We start from the raw sequence: 12,937 nt of genomic DNA, 5'->3' as shown, positions 1-12,937 counted from the left end.
TTTGCAGGTGCTGCTAATCAAGTGTCTGTAAATGTGATCACATGCTGCTCATGGCAGCTCTTCCCAATACCTTCTTGATGAGATTAATTTATGATTAGTAGTACAATGGATGGCAAGGAGTAAGAACCATTAGAGAAAGCAATGGTGTGTGCGTAAGCTATTGGATATATGCATGTATTGTAGGTAGCAATCAGTTAATTTCTAGCAGTGGTGTTGCCAGGAGTTGTACAGGAGGAGTTTCATGTGGTGTTTGAAATTGTTTGGATTTTCTCTTAGGTGGAGGAGCATAAGGTAGGAATTCCAGATTTTTTTGATATTCATCAGGTGTATGGTGAGTCCAAAAGAGAATAATATGAATGAATTATTTTTGCCAATAATTTTTCAAATGAATGGATTGTGTTAGAGGGATTATATTAGAAAAGAAGACTGTTGAGGGATGGGCAGTCTCATGGATGGTTGTGAATTGATGTGCACTTTTTAATTGCTTAAGTTTGTTTTCAGAATAGGGAAGTTATGACAGTTTAGCTGCCTCAGAGCTGTGTAGTGGTGTTTTCTGCTGGAAAAATGTGCGGAAAACGTTGCAATTTTATTGTATGATTTCTCAAATTTTGTTAGCTGGATTGACTGCAAATATAATCAAAATCTTCACATTAGTTCAATATGATTTTCAGTCACCTGACCTGAATTTCTATTTATATATAAAAATATAAATAAAAAAATATATTTTTAAAACAAGCTTGTTTTGTACTGAGTCACTCTAAAAAGTGAAAAATAAGGAAGAAGAGTGAAAACTTTGCAAAAGAAACACAGACAAGCTGATTTCAAAAAGCATTTGAGGTTAGTCTTGATGATTGTGGTAATGAGGAACCAGAAGAAGTAGCAGGAATCAGCAATCCACTTGTATGTGTTTCTTTTGCAAAGTTTTCGCTCTTCTTCCTTATTTTTTACTTTTTAGAAAGACTGAAGAAAAAGCATTCTATTTTAAAAATATATATATTTTTTATTTATATTTTTATTTATTTGTTTACTTTTTATTTTTTAAGTCAAATACAGGAGTAATTATATATTTATGCAGTATTAGCCTAAATGTTTATGAACTGTGTGTGTGTGTGTGTGTGTGTGTGTGTGTGTGTGTGTTATTTGTTTGTGTGTGTAATGTGTGTGTGTGTGTGTGTGTGTGTGTGTGTGTGTGTGTGTGTGTGTGTGTGTGTGTGTGTGTGTGTGTGTGTGCATGTGAAGGAGAATAACGATCGATATCATTGTAGTACACCTACTTCCAACAAGTAAAAGATATTTAGTGTAGTGTAGAAATAAATCTGAAACAAAAGCTAAACTGGCATTCCTTGATGTAGGCATTTAACCTACGAGGCAATGTACAGAATGACACTCCCCCTCTCTGTAAACACTGGGATATATAAGTCTATAGCAAACTATATTGATTTGGTGCCAAATTTTTCTTGACATGGCTATGACTGTTTAGTGAATGAAGTATCTTGAAGTGCTCCATAATTATAGTGGTAAGGACCTTCCCAGAAACATAATTCTATTTGATCTACCATGAATATCCAGTTTTACTAACAGACACTTCACAAGCCCTCTGCATATCCTTTTAAAAATGCCAGACAAACTTGTCATGATGTACAGTGATTCCTTGATGCTGTACAAGACTATGAAGTGGTGGTAAGGTGACGGTGTTGTAGTTAAATGTTAGATTCTTCACTTTTAATTGGTCACTGTGAATGTTCCTCCTTCCAATCACTGTCCTCCTCTTTCCTGTTATCTCTGTTTAGGGCCATGTAATTGTGCAGGTATAAAGTTTTAACAGCTAATGCAATTAAAAATGAATGCATGCCAGTTTACTGTTATGATGGTGATATGTTATTGTCATATTCAATAGATGAGTTGAGCACTCACTTGTTTTGTACTTCTTACTTCTTTATAGAGGTAAAACATAAAATCCAAGACACTCCAAAACTAAACAAAGCTAAGGCTGAAAGTCACGAGCAGCAACTGTTTTACTTGGTAAAACCACTTAAATCGAAAACAAAAAATACATATATATATATATATATATATATATATATATATATATATATATATATATATATATATGTGTATATATTAAGTGCTTTCATCCCTTATAGGAACTTCATTAGAATATAAAAACAATATTCAATAGGGCCATGTAATTGTGCAGGTTTAAAGTTTTAACAACTAATGCAATTAAAAATGAATGCATGCCAGCCAATATAAAATAATTATGCATCAAAGGGATAAACTATGGAAACTGTTCCAAAACTGCCCAACACCAAGTAAAACACAAAAATCCTATTACTCCAACCTCCAATCTAACAATAACAAAAACCCCAAAATTCTCCTTAATCGGTTCCCAAAATAATCCCAGTCCTGAAATTATGCTCAGAATTTAATTCTTTCTTCTTACAAACAATATCTGGCCTAACTAAGACCTTCTTCCCTACCAATATCCCTTCTGTTCCCATTCATTCTCTTCCAATTCCTCCGCTTGGATTTGAGCTCAAACCTGTTTCTACTAACTTCATAAAAAATCCTTCTAAAAACTTCTATCTTAAACCCTGCTCTAATGCCCTGACAATATTCCATCCTCCTTGCAGATGGGATAGCCTGCAAAGGAGGCAAGAACAACATCTCAAACTTTTGCTCTCACCTATCTCTAAAATCTTAGAAAAGTGTGTCCACTCCCAACTTATGCCTTTTCTAACCCAAAACCATCTTCTAACACCTACCCAACATGGCTTTCATTCTGGTGCACTACTACTGCTCTATTATCACCTAGAAACTATCAACGAAGCCCAAGACTCAGGTCACCTGGTCTCTACTGTCTTTCTCTAAAGCCTTCCAACACTGTTTCTCATAATCATCTTCTCCTTCATCTATCAAACCTGCATCTATCTCCTAATTCTCTATCCTGGTTCTCTAGCTACTTATCTGATAGGTCTCAGGCAGTCAAATGGAAAAACTCCATCTCCTCCTTCCTACCCACCCAAACAGGTGTACCACAGGGATCCATCCTGGGACCCATGCTCTTTAATATTTTTATTAATAACACAATTCAACCATAGTCTAATCTGCCACAAACAGCTCTGAACTGCTTCTCAAAACCCAAGCTGCCTTCTCAACCACTGAAAACTGGATGCATAAAAAACACCTCTCCCTTAATGCTAACAAATCCAAAATTCTCCTCTTCTCCTAGAAAATCTTACTCCTTCAATAAAGATATTTCAAAGTCCTTAGCAACTCTAAATCCACTATTGAAGTTGTTCCCTCTGCAAAACTCCTCGTTGATGAATTCCTAAAGTTCGACATACACATTCAACAAAATATTAAAAAAAACATCAAAAACTAGGCATGCTATACAGGAATAATCACTTTCTCTCTCTCACCACAAGGCACACTCTGGCCACTACCTACCTTTTGCACTCTTTACTTTATGGAGCCCCCCTCTTAACCCTCCAGCAGCTCCAAACTAGAAAGCTGCTATAACAAAATCTCTAAATTTGCATCAAACAGTAAAAACTCCACCCACCATTGCCTTTCCCTTCAATCCCTAAATTGGCTAGAACTACCAAACTACCTAACCTATCTGCAGCTCACAACAGCACACACACTTATATTTCAGCCATCTAACTGTCCTGCTCTAGCTAATATCCTTCCTCCCTACACCCCTAAGAGATCTCTCAGATCTGAACATCAAAATCTGATTGATATCTACAAACCTAAGTCCTGCTGGCCAGCTTCAACTCTCCTTCACCGGCTTGAACTCTCTCCCTTCCTCTCTAAGAACTATATCAAGCACTGAACATTTCAAAACTCTGCTTTTCAAACATCTGTCCACTAAGTGGAAATGCACCTGCTTTCACCCTACCTAAAACTATTAAAAAACTCACAAATATCCTACCTAGAGTGTAAAAAGGTGAGGCTGCCCTTTAGTCCACCCGAAAGAAAAACTATCCAAGTACATATTCATACCACATGGAGTGCTCCATTGCACTCAAAATGTCCCAAAGACTTATCTTCATACTGCTTCATGTAAATTTTGTAAACAGATTTCTTAACTCTCTTCTCTATGTACTTATATAATTGAATTTTCTCAAACTACTCTATAAGAATTCCTTTACAAATGTATAACCTTCTAAGAATGTGCTCATGTGCTCAAATAATGCTTTGTCTTAAATTACCCTATAACAACAGCTTATGATTGTATAACCTTTTAGAATAACCTTAGTGAAGTAGTATTTGACTTTGTTGCAATAATGGATGTTTCTATTGTAGAAACTGATCACCTCAATGTATCATTCATATTTTATATTTCTGTATTTTATATTTGTACATCTGGAGCTTTTCCGGTCTCAGGGCCCAGTGGACTTCCCCGGTAATCAAACTGGAAATAAATAAATAAATAAATAAATAAATAAAAACAGTTAAGATACAAAACTTTTATATACACATCCATGAGGAATGACAACAATTCCTTTGATGTTTCAAAAGGGAGTGTCTCCAACCTTCTTAGGCAAAGTAGCATCACATTGCCATCTAGTGTTCAGAAGATTTAATGCCATCTAGTGTTCGGAAGATTTAAGTGCACTTCATCCTGACTGTAATCTTGCAAGCCAGCTACAAAACTGTAAACATTTTGTATTAAACAGACTATGCTTTATATATATATATATATATATATATATATATATATATATATATATATATATATATATATATTAGTTTCTGTAAATAATCTTAGATAAAAAATACAATAAATAAAAATCAAATCACATTAAAATGAGAAGTTAAAATTGTATACATAAAAATCACCCCAAAAAACATAGTACCTAAAAATAACTCAACATTTAATACATGCAATAAGATGGTAAAAAATATATTGGTAAAAAGTATTAAAAACAATTATAATGGGAAATAGGGGCATTCAATTAAAGAGTACTTAAAGTGTATGTCATACTTCATTTCCTTGAAGGGGCTTGAATAGGAAGAAAAATGTGTATTAAGTATAAAGTTCAAATAAATAGTGTGGTACTTAAAGTGCAAAACTGTACCAAAGGGTCCAGAGGGATTATTGTACCATTCGTCTGTACCTCTGTTTTATTGCCTAGTCAATGCTTTCAATTTCAACAGGGGTGCAACAGAACAAGAATCATTAAGTCTAGGCCAACCATGGGCATTCAAAGTCAGCTGGCAATATAATTCCCTTAGTTCCAATAACTGTACCCATGGACCTCCCCTCATTCTCTCCTTTAATCCTTCTATAACTACGATCTTAAATGTGTGACTTTCATTGTCCAAAACATGTCTTGCCAAGGCATTGTTGGAGTTTCTTTTGTTGATGTTGCACTTGTGTTCATAAATTATTTCCTTCAACCTATGCTCAATTTTACCTATGTAAAAACATGGGCACTGTTGGCATAATGCTATGTAGACCACCCTCCTAGAATTACAGTTAACATTTGCTCTAACTTTGAATTCATTGCCTTTGATAAGAAACCTGTCACACATTAGAATGAATTTACATTGGGAACAGAACCCACATTTCTTCATACGGATACCTGGTGCATGTTTTCTTTAGACGTGTGTTCCAAAATTTCCTTCAGGTTGCTATCTCTTCTAAATGTAAAACTGGGTTTGTGTCCTAACTTCTCTTTCAAAGTGGGATTTTCACAAATAATCTCCCAGTTTTTTCAATAACCTGTTTATGTGTTCTGTGTTCCATGTTAAAGGTAGTTATAAAATTCATGGAGTAATGAGGTCTGATAAAATCCCCTGTTACTTCCTCCTCCACATCAGCTTCTATATTTTGTATTATAAAATTTGTTGACCCTCCTAAAATGGGTTTATACCATCCAGTATTTATTTTTCTCATAACCTCAGACTTAAATTCCTCTAGCAGTCCATTGGGGTAACCTCTCTTATGGAACACACCCAGTAAAAGTTCACATTCATTGTGGAAGTCCTCATCTGTGGTGACCATTCTAGCAGCTCTAACCAATTGCCCTTTCACCACAGATTTATTCTGATGGAAGGGGTGGTAGCTGTCAAAATGGAGAAAGGAGTTTGAATAATTGGGTTTTCTAAAACTCATAGCTATAAAACTGTGGTTATCCCTGTTCTTACTGTGAAGGACATCCAGGTAAGATATTTTCTCACTATTGAATTCATACATAAATTTCAGAAAGTTACTAGTATTGTTGATGTATGTTAAAAATGCCTCAATCCCTTCTACCCCACCCTTCTGTAAAATAAAAATGTAATCCAGGTAACGTGTGTAAATCTTAAGTCTATCCTTTTACACTGTATGATGTAAAAAATTAGTGGTACTCCCATTGGGCCATCACTATATTAGCAAATGTTTTGCCACAAGGCTACCCCAGTTTTCTGAAGATAAAAATCACTGTTGAAAACCAAAAAACTGTTGATCAACACCAGCTCTAACAGATCTTCATACAGGTTGATGGCATGCTGTAGGACCCCTTTTCTGTGTAAATAACTGGCCACCATACTGATTACTTCATCCTGGGGAATGACACTGTATAAATCCCTTATGTCAGTTGTTAAAAATATGTCATCATCCTCTAAATGTTTCTAAAATTCAGTTTCCTTTGGTAGAGTTTCAAGTCCATTAAAGTGTTTGCTAAGTTCGCCCTCTTCGCAGGTACAATATTTAAACCTTTAATAGGAAAGTCAGCAATACGTGTATCAATTGTAAAATGAGATAAATTGTAAACAAAAAATCATCACAAGAGTTTTTAACAATGACAGGACTGTTATTAAGTGCATCTTGGTTTAGGTTATTCTGTGTAGTACTCAAGCTTAAACTTCATTGGTCATAAACCTCTCTTAAATTACAATGTCATAAATCAAGCCCAGAATGCATATTCAGCTCCCCCAGCCCTCCTCCTCTCCTTAGTTCGGTAGCCCAGTGAACTGGTTTGATGATGTCCATTTCTGCATATTGTAGCCCTTCCAAAAAAACTGTCCATTGCCAGAGATTGTGTTTTGTGATTTGTGTTCCTTTTCTAGCTGCAAAAGACATACCCCGGGATTCATGAAGCTTGCACCAGGCGCAAGCGTAGCATAGGCGTTCTAATGCCAAATATGGCCACTGATGGATTCAGGTACGATCAGATTCCACATTCACTACCAGTGTATGCCAGAGCTGCACAGCTCTCGGTGCATGTATGCTAATCACCCCATATGCAGTAGTGCAGCATGCAAATGAAGGTACATAGCGATTCATGAAGTGGTGCAGGCAAAGCATAAGCATACAGAAATGTAAACCAAAAAAAAACGGTTTACATTTTTTCAAACAGAACATTGGAGCCATGAAAGCAGACCAAACTTACGTATTACAAAGTTAACATATGCCAGTGGCTAAATATACAGCCAATGGCATAAAAAACATGCACAACACATAAAAAATAACATTTAATGTCATGGCCAGACTAACGCAAAGTACAACCGCAGGGCATGTGTGCACAAATGGGAACACAAGGAAAATATATATAGATGTCCTAAAACTGCAATGTAACACAGATCATGATTTTGCCATAATAGTCAATGGTATGCATGCTACACCACAACCAAGGCGCAAGGGTTTCTAAGGGTCTGTGACAGTGTTCAGCATGGTAACTATGAATTAGTAGTCAATGCCATGCAAATGAGGCAAGTAACACTGAATTGCAAACGCCTTGCCGGCATAAGGCTGTACCACACGGCATAGCAGTATAACACTGAGGAGTAGCCTGGAGGTATACATGACATCAGGAGAGGGGTGTGCCACCTTAGCTGTAAGCACATTGGAGCATTGCTAATCTGGGTTGCCCGTTGCTAAGCAAAGCCGCAGGATAGGGGTGTGGATGTAGCCATAGCTTTGCTTTGCTGAGAGCACACAAGGTGACCAAAAGTGCATGTGTACGCAGATGACAACGTGCTCGAAACCTGGTAAACAGCTGCGCGTGGCGAGCACCACAGCTGAAACAGGAAGGTTACGGGAAGACAAAAAGGAAATGCCGCAGCAGGGTAATTGGAGTACAACTGAGTAATTAACACCTATTAACTCAGAGTGGACCATTGACGGTAGCTAACAAGGCTGCTAGCGGCAACCTGCAGAGCAGGAAAGGGGAGGTGCCAGATTGCAAAGAAAAGAGAACTGTCACAGCAGAGCAAAGCAAACCTGCAGTAGATCGGCTATAGAACACATTTTGCAACACAATCCTGGGTTGGGAAAATACAAAACAAGAAAGCAAGCTGCTGGATGTATGCCTGACAATGGGAAGGGGAATTGGTTTGAAAAATGAAGGCAAGGGCAAAAGGTGATCCATGGCAGCCAAGTGTAATTCAACACCAAAGGCTCTACAATAGCAGTACCTGTGATAAAACACATAAGTAAGATACCCTGCAGCTCGGATTGTACATATACACCCTATGACTTTATCAGCTTCCAAAGCACAATAGTATAAAGTGTGAAGGCACCTCCCACACACTCGTGTATTCCCAAATACTGCACTATCGGTGTAAACAGACGGGGAACTTTTACAATGTACATGTTGGGAGCTGCCATAGCTTTGATTCATCAGCATGTGTTGGAGACTGAAGGTGGTGTGGAGGATGATGCTGACAACCACCTCAGGCACCGGAGGAGGAGAAGAGTGTTCAGACCAAGGGTAACCTACCAGGGGCTAGATGATCTGGAGATAGTAGAGCGTTACAGGGTGGACAGAGACATCATACAGCAAATCATTGAGCTGTGCTGGCCACATCTCAGAGCCAGAAAAAACAGAGGGGAACCCATCCCAGTGGACACAAAGGTATGTGTAAGCTTGAGAATACTAACCAAAGGTACCTTTCAAAGGCCAACTGGAGATATCATGGGGATCTCACAGGCATCAGCATCCAGGGTACTCCACCAGTTCCTGTATGCCATGTTACCACATGCCAATGAGCATATATACTTCCCCCAAACTCAGGAGGAGTTGGCCAGCAATATGCTTCTCTTCCACCATATGGCAGACTACCCGGAGGTACTGGGTGCAATAGACTGCATGCACATACACATCAAGTCACCACCCGGTGAGCATGGTAGGCGCTACATAAACCACAAGGGATACCACTCCATCAACTACCAGGTCATGTGCAATGCCCAGGGCATTATCATGGATGTGTGTGCTGGCAGCCCTGGGAGCTACCACGACTCCCACATCTGGTATGCCTCATAGCTGTACCAGGTATTTGTCAGGGGGGACATCCCAGATGGCCACCTTGTGGGGGATGCTGGCTATGCACTGGAGCCGTGGATGATGACTGCCATTGGAAATGCACACGGACCCATGCAAGAATGCCATAATGAGGCACACGCTCAAACCAGAATCATCATACAGCGAGTGTTTGGAATGCTGAAATCATGGTTCCATTGCTTGGACATATCTGGTGGAGCCTTGCAGTACTCTCCAGGCATGTGTGCCCACATCTTCATAGTATGTGCCATGCTACATAATATGATCCAGTGGAAACAGCTGCAGCAGGGACATAATGGTGAAGGCCCTCACAGCCCACTGCAATTGCCAAGGGCACTACAGGCACAGATGGATTTAGACCATGAACACCCTGTGCCAGCTCCAGTAGGCAGATGGAGGCATGCCCAGTATGCCCATGCCTCGGCAAAAAGGGAACGTATAGCACATACACTGACAGTGTAGGCCACTACGGACTGACACACTTCTCCAACTGCACACACAGTAAAAGGGATGGCACACACACACGACCACCTGTAAATTGTCACGTAAAGGTGGTCTAATGTGTGCATCCTACATAGGCAGCCCTCAACTATTGCACACCGAACTGCTATTGGCACAAGGTAAGTCAATACCTGAACAGTAAATTAAACTAACAGCATGTGTTGATACTGTATGTATAGGTTCTTAGGTACATCAGTAAGTACATGCCTAACTTTCAGAAGCCATTCATAAGCCTAGCCAAAATGTGTCTGCTGTCGCCAACCCATTGATTAACTAACTGTCCCTCCATGGAGCAGAGCCAATCGCAGGATCCCTGTGGTGTAACCATTATTCCCCACCCACTCTGCAAGGATTCCCTGGTGTGTTAATGAGGGGCTCTATATAATGTAATCAGGGATGTATTTCCAAAGCATGGGGAGTACCCATGACAGGTATCTGTCACCCCAGCATTCTCCAGTTATGGTTGTGGCAAGGTGTAGCACATTACAGTGTGTGGCTCATTGTGACATGGATTCCCATAGCTGGAGCATATCCATTAAGCATCACTTGGATATACCATTAACAGGTATCGTCCATATGTACACCAACCGAGTTACATATTTGTTTGCAGTATGGAGGAACAGCCATAGTACACTCTACATACTAAACACCATAACACTTGTATATATCCCAGATGCCTCAGTGATAAAGGCACTGACTGTCGTTCATGGTCCCAATTCCACGACCTGCAAGGGCTGTAACGTAATTCTGATGTCCTGAATAATGGATGCTGGATGCAGGTCATTAGAGCACGTTTAAGCACATGTTAGCGGGTTTTTGCGCCGGTAACTGCCGGTAAGCGGTGTTTAAACATGACTACACTGATATGCGCAACACAGGTCACAGTGCCATGAGTAGAACACGCAACCATGTACACAATTTTCGCAATAACCTACCACTAAGCTACCTGAGATGTACCAACGGCAGGTGTGTATTGTGACAGGTTAAAACACAAAAGGGTGGTATTCGGGAAATAGTACACACCGCCATGTACTCAATGAAAGGTGTATTCTCTCTCTCTCTCTCTCTATATATATATATATATATATATATATATATATATATATATAATATATAGAGAGAAAGGGTGATAGAGAGATATATGTCGATATATATGGATATACATATATATGCAAATATATAGATAGGTTAACAACATCTACACAACCATGGAGGCATATATAAATAGGATACTACCAAATACCGAATGCTTTACATACCGACGCGCGTAATCACGAGGCTTAAAGACCGAAAGACCACAGTACTGGAACACCAGAACCGTGAGTACTATTATCGCAATGTTAAGGGACATTTAGTTAGTGCTTCTGGTGCTGCGGTTCAGGTAGGTACTGTAAGTGTGTTTCTGATTGCTGTAGTGTGTCTAAGTGTGCGTTCTGAGTGTGGTGTGTGTTTCCGGGGGACTGTAATGTGTGTGTTTGGGTTTGCTTCGTGTGTCTGTTTGTGCTATCTCGGAGGTAGATTATTAAAGTTGGTGTGGTGTGGGGGGCAGAGCCACCCACATTGGGGGTGTATGGGGGCTTGGCAACCTGGCCATACATAATGTAGGATGGTTTGTTTGGATGTGATGGGTAGCAGTGTGTCTGTGTGTGCATGTATGTGTTCTGTGTTTGTGTCAGTTCTGGGAGTTTGATTGTCGTGAGTTTAAGTGTTCGGTATTGTGGGGTTTGGGAGTCTGGGAATGGTAATATGGTCGTTGGAAGTGTGTGCATTCCTGAATCTGTGGGTATGCCGTATACAGTGGCTGAAGTCTTCAAATATGTGCATAACATGGACCATAGCAATCACACATTCCGTCATGACTGAACGTTATGAACAATGGATATGGAGTGTATATATGTCTATACACTATTACAAATATGTGCTATGGACATGAGCCAAAGATAGGGTTACCACCTGTCCCACCTTGAGAGGGGCAGTCCCTCTATGTGCGGTAGTGTCCTGACCAAAATGAGTACAAATACTAATGTCCTACAATCTCGAGACATTTGGCATGTTCCATATTTAATGTAATTGTTGCATAAAATAGTCATCTGTATCTAAAATACCTACATGTAACAAGAAACAGGATAAGCAAGTAAACTGCTACAAGAATATAAGCTTTTATATAGGCATATATGTAAAGTTCTATACTTTGTACTGACTGTGGGTATGTGTCGGCCTCTAAAATCTGATGTGTGTCCTGCAAATGTCCCACTATGGCCATTTGAAAAGGTGGCAACCCAAGCCAAAGAGGTTCAGTCACCAACACAACTCCAATGAGTGCAAATATCTATGACAGAAATACACGAGACAGCTTTCATGTAACAGCATTTCATTACATACCGATGTATTTCTGAAGGGATTGAAAGAACAACATCACCTGCATGCTATACAGGAACCAATTAACAATGGCTTAATGAATCAGCCTGCAATTACCATAGTATTAGTCTACTAAAGGATAGGTCTTCAAATAGGGAAGGAGCCCTCACACAAATATCAAATATGTATAAATGCAATTCCTACACACCTGCATCTGCTATGTACACCCAACTACATCTCCCCCACACCCGAAACAATTGCAATACAGACTGTAATAACATCAGAAACATCCACTCACTCTATGACATCTGCAGAAGCCTTAACATACCTTGTCAGAGACACACTATAATGGCCCTATGTGAAATCATTACTGTTGTACAATGGAACAGACGCTGATGTTATAGGGTCTGGTTGCAATAATCCCATATCAGACAGCTGTGTGTACACCAGGAAGTGTTACCAATTACTGATTAACAGCACAGTATGATACACATATACAGTATACCAAAGACGTCAGGTGAGCACAGTTCAAAACACCTAACATTCTATGCATAGCCACACAGCCTTGAGCTGCCCAAACATACTTGCCACACCTAAACATTTGCAGATGTATCAGGTACAAACCCTGCAGAAGTAGCAATGTTCAGAAATTTAACAGATAGACTCACATTTATTTATTTTATTTATTTAACATTTGTTAACCGGGCTAGTCCAACTGGATATATTTCCATTTTCAGCAGAGGCCCGAGGAGAAAAGCTCCAATTGTAAAACATACCACCACCACACCATTACTTTAACC

This window comes from Protopterus annectens, chromosome 6.part1 (genome assembly GCF_019279795.1).
Source record: "Protopterus annectens isolate FY-2018-M chromosome 6.part1, PAN1.0, whole genome shotgun sequence".
Classification (NCBI taxonomy): Eukaryota; Metazoa; Chordata; order Ceratodontiformes; family Protopteridae; genus Protopterus; species Protopterus annectens.
Note: the sequence above shows the minus strand (reverse complement) of the source record.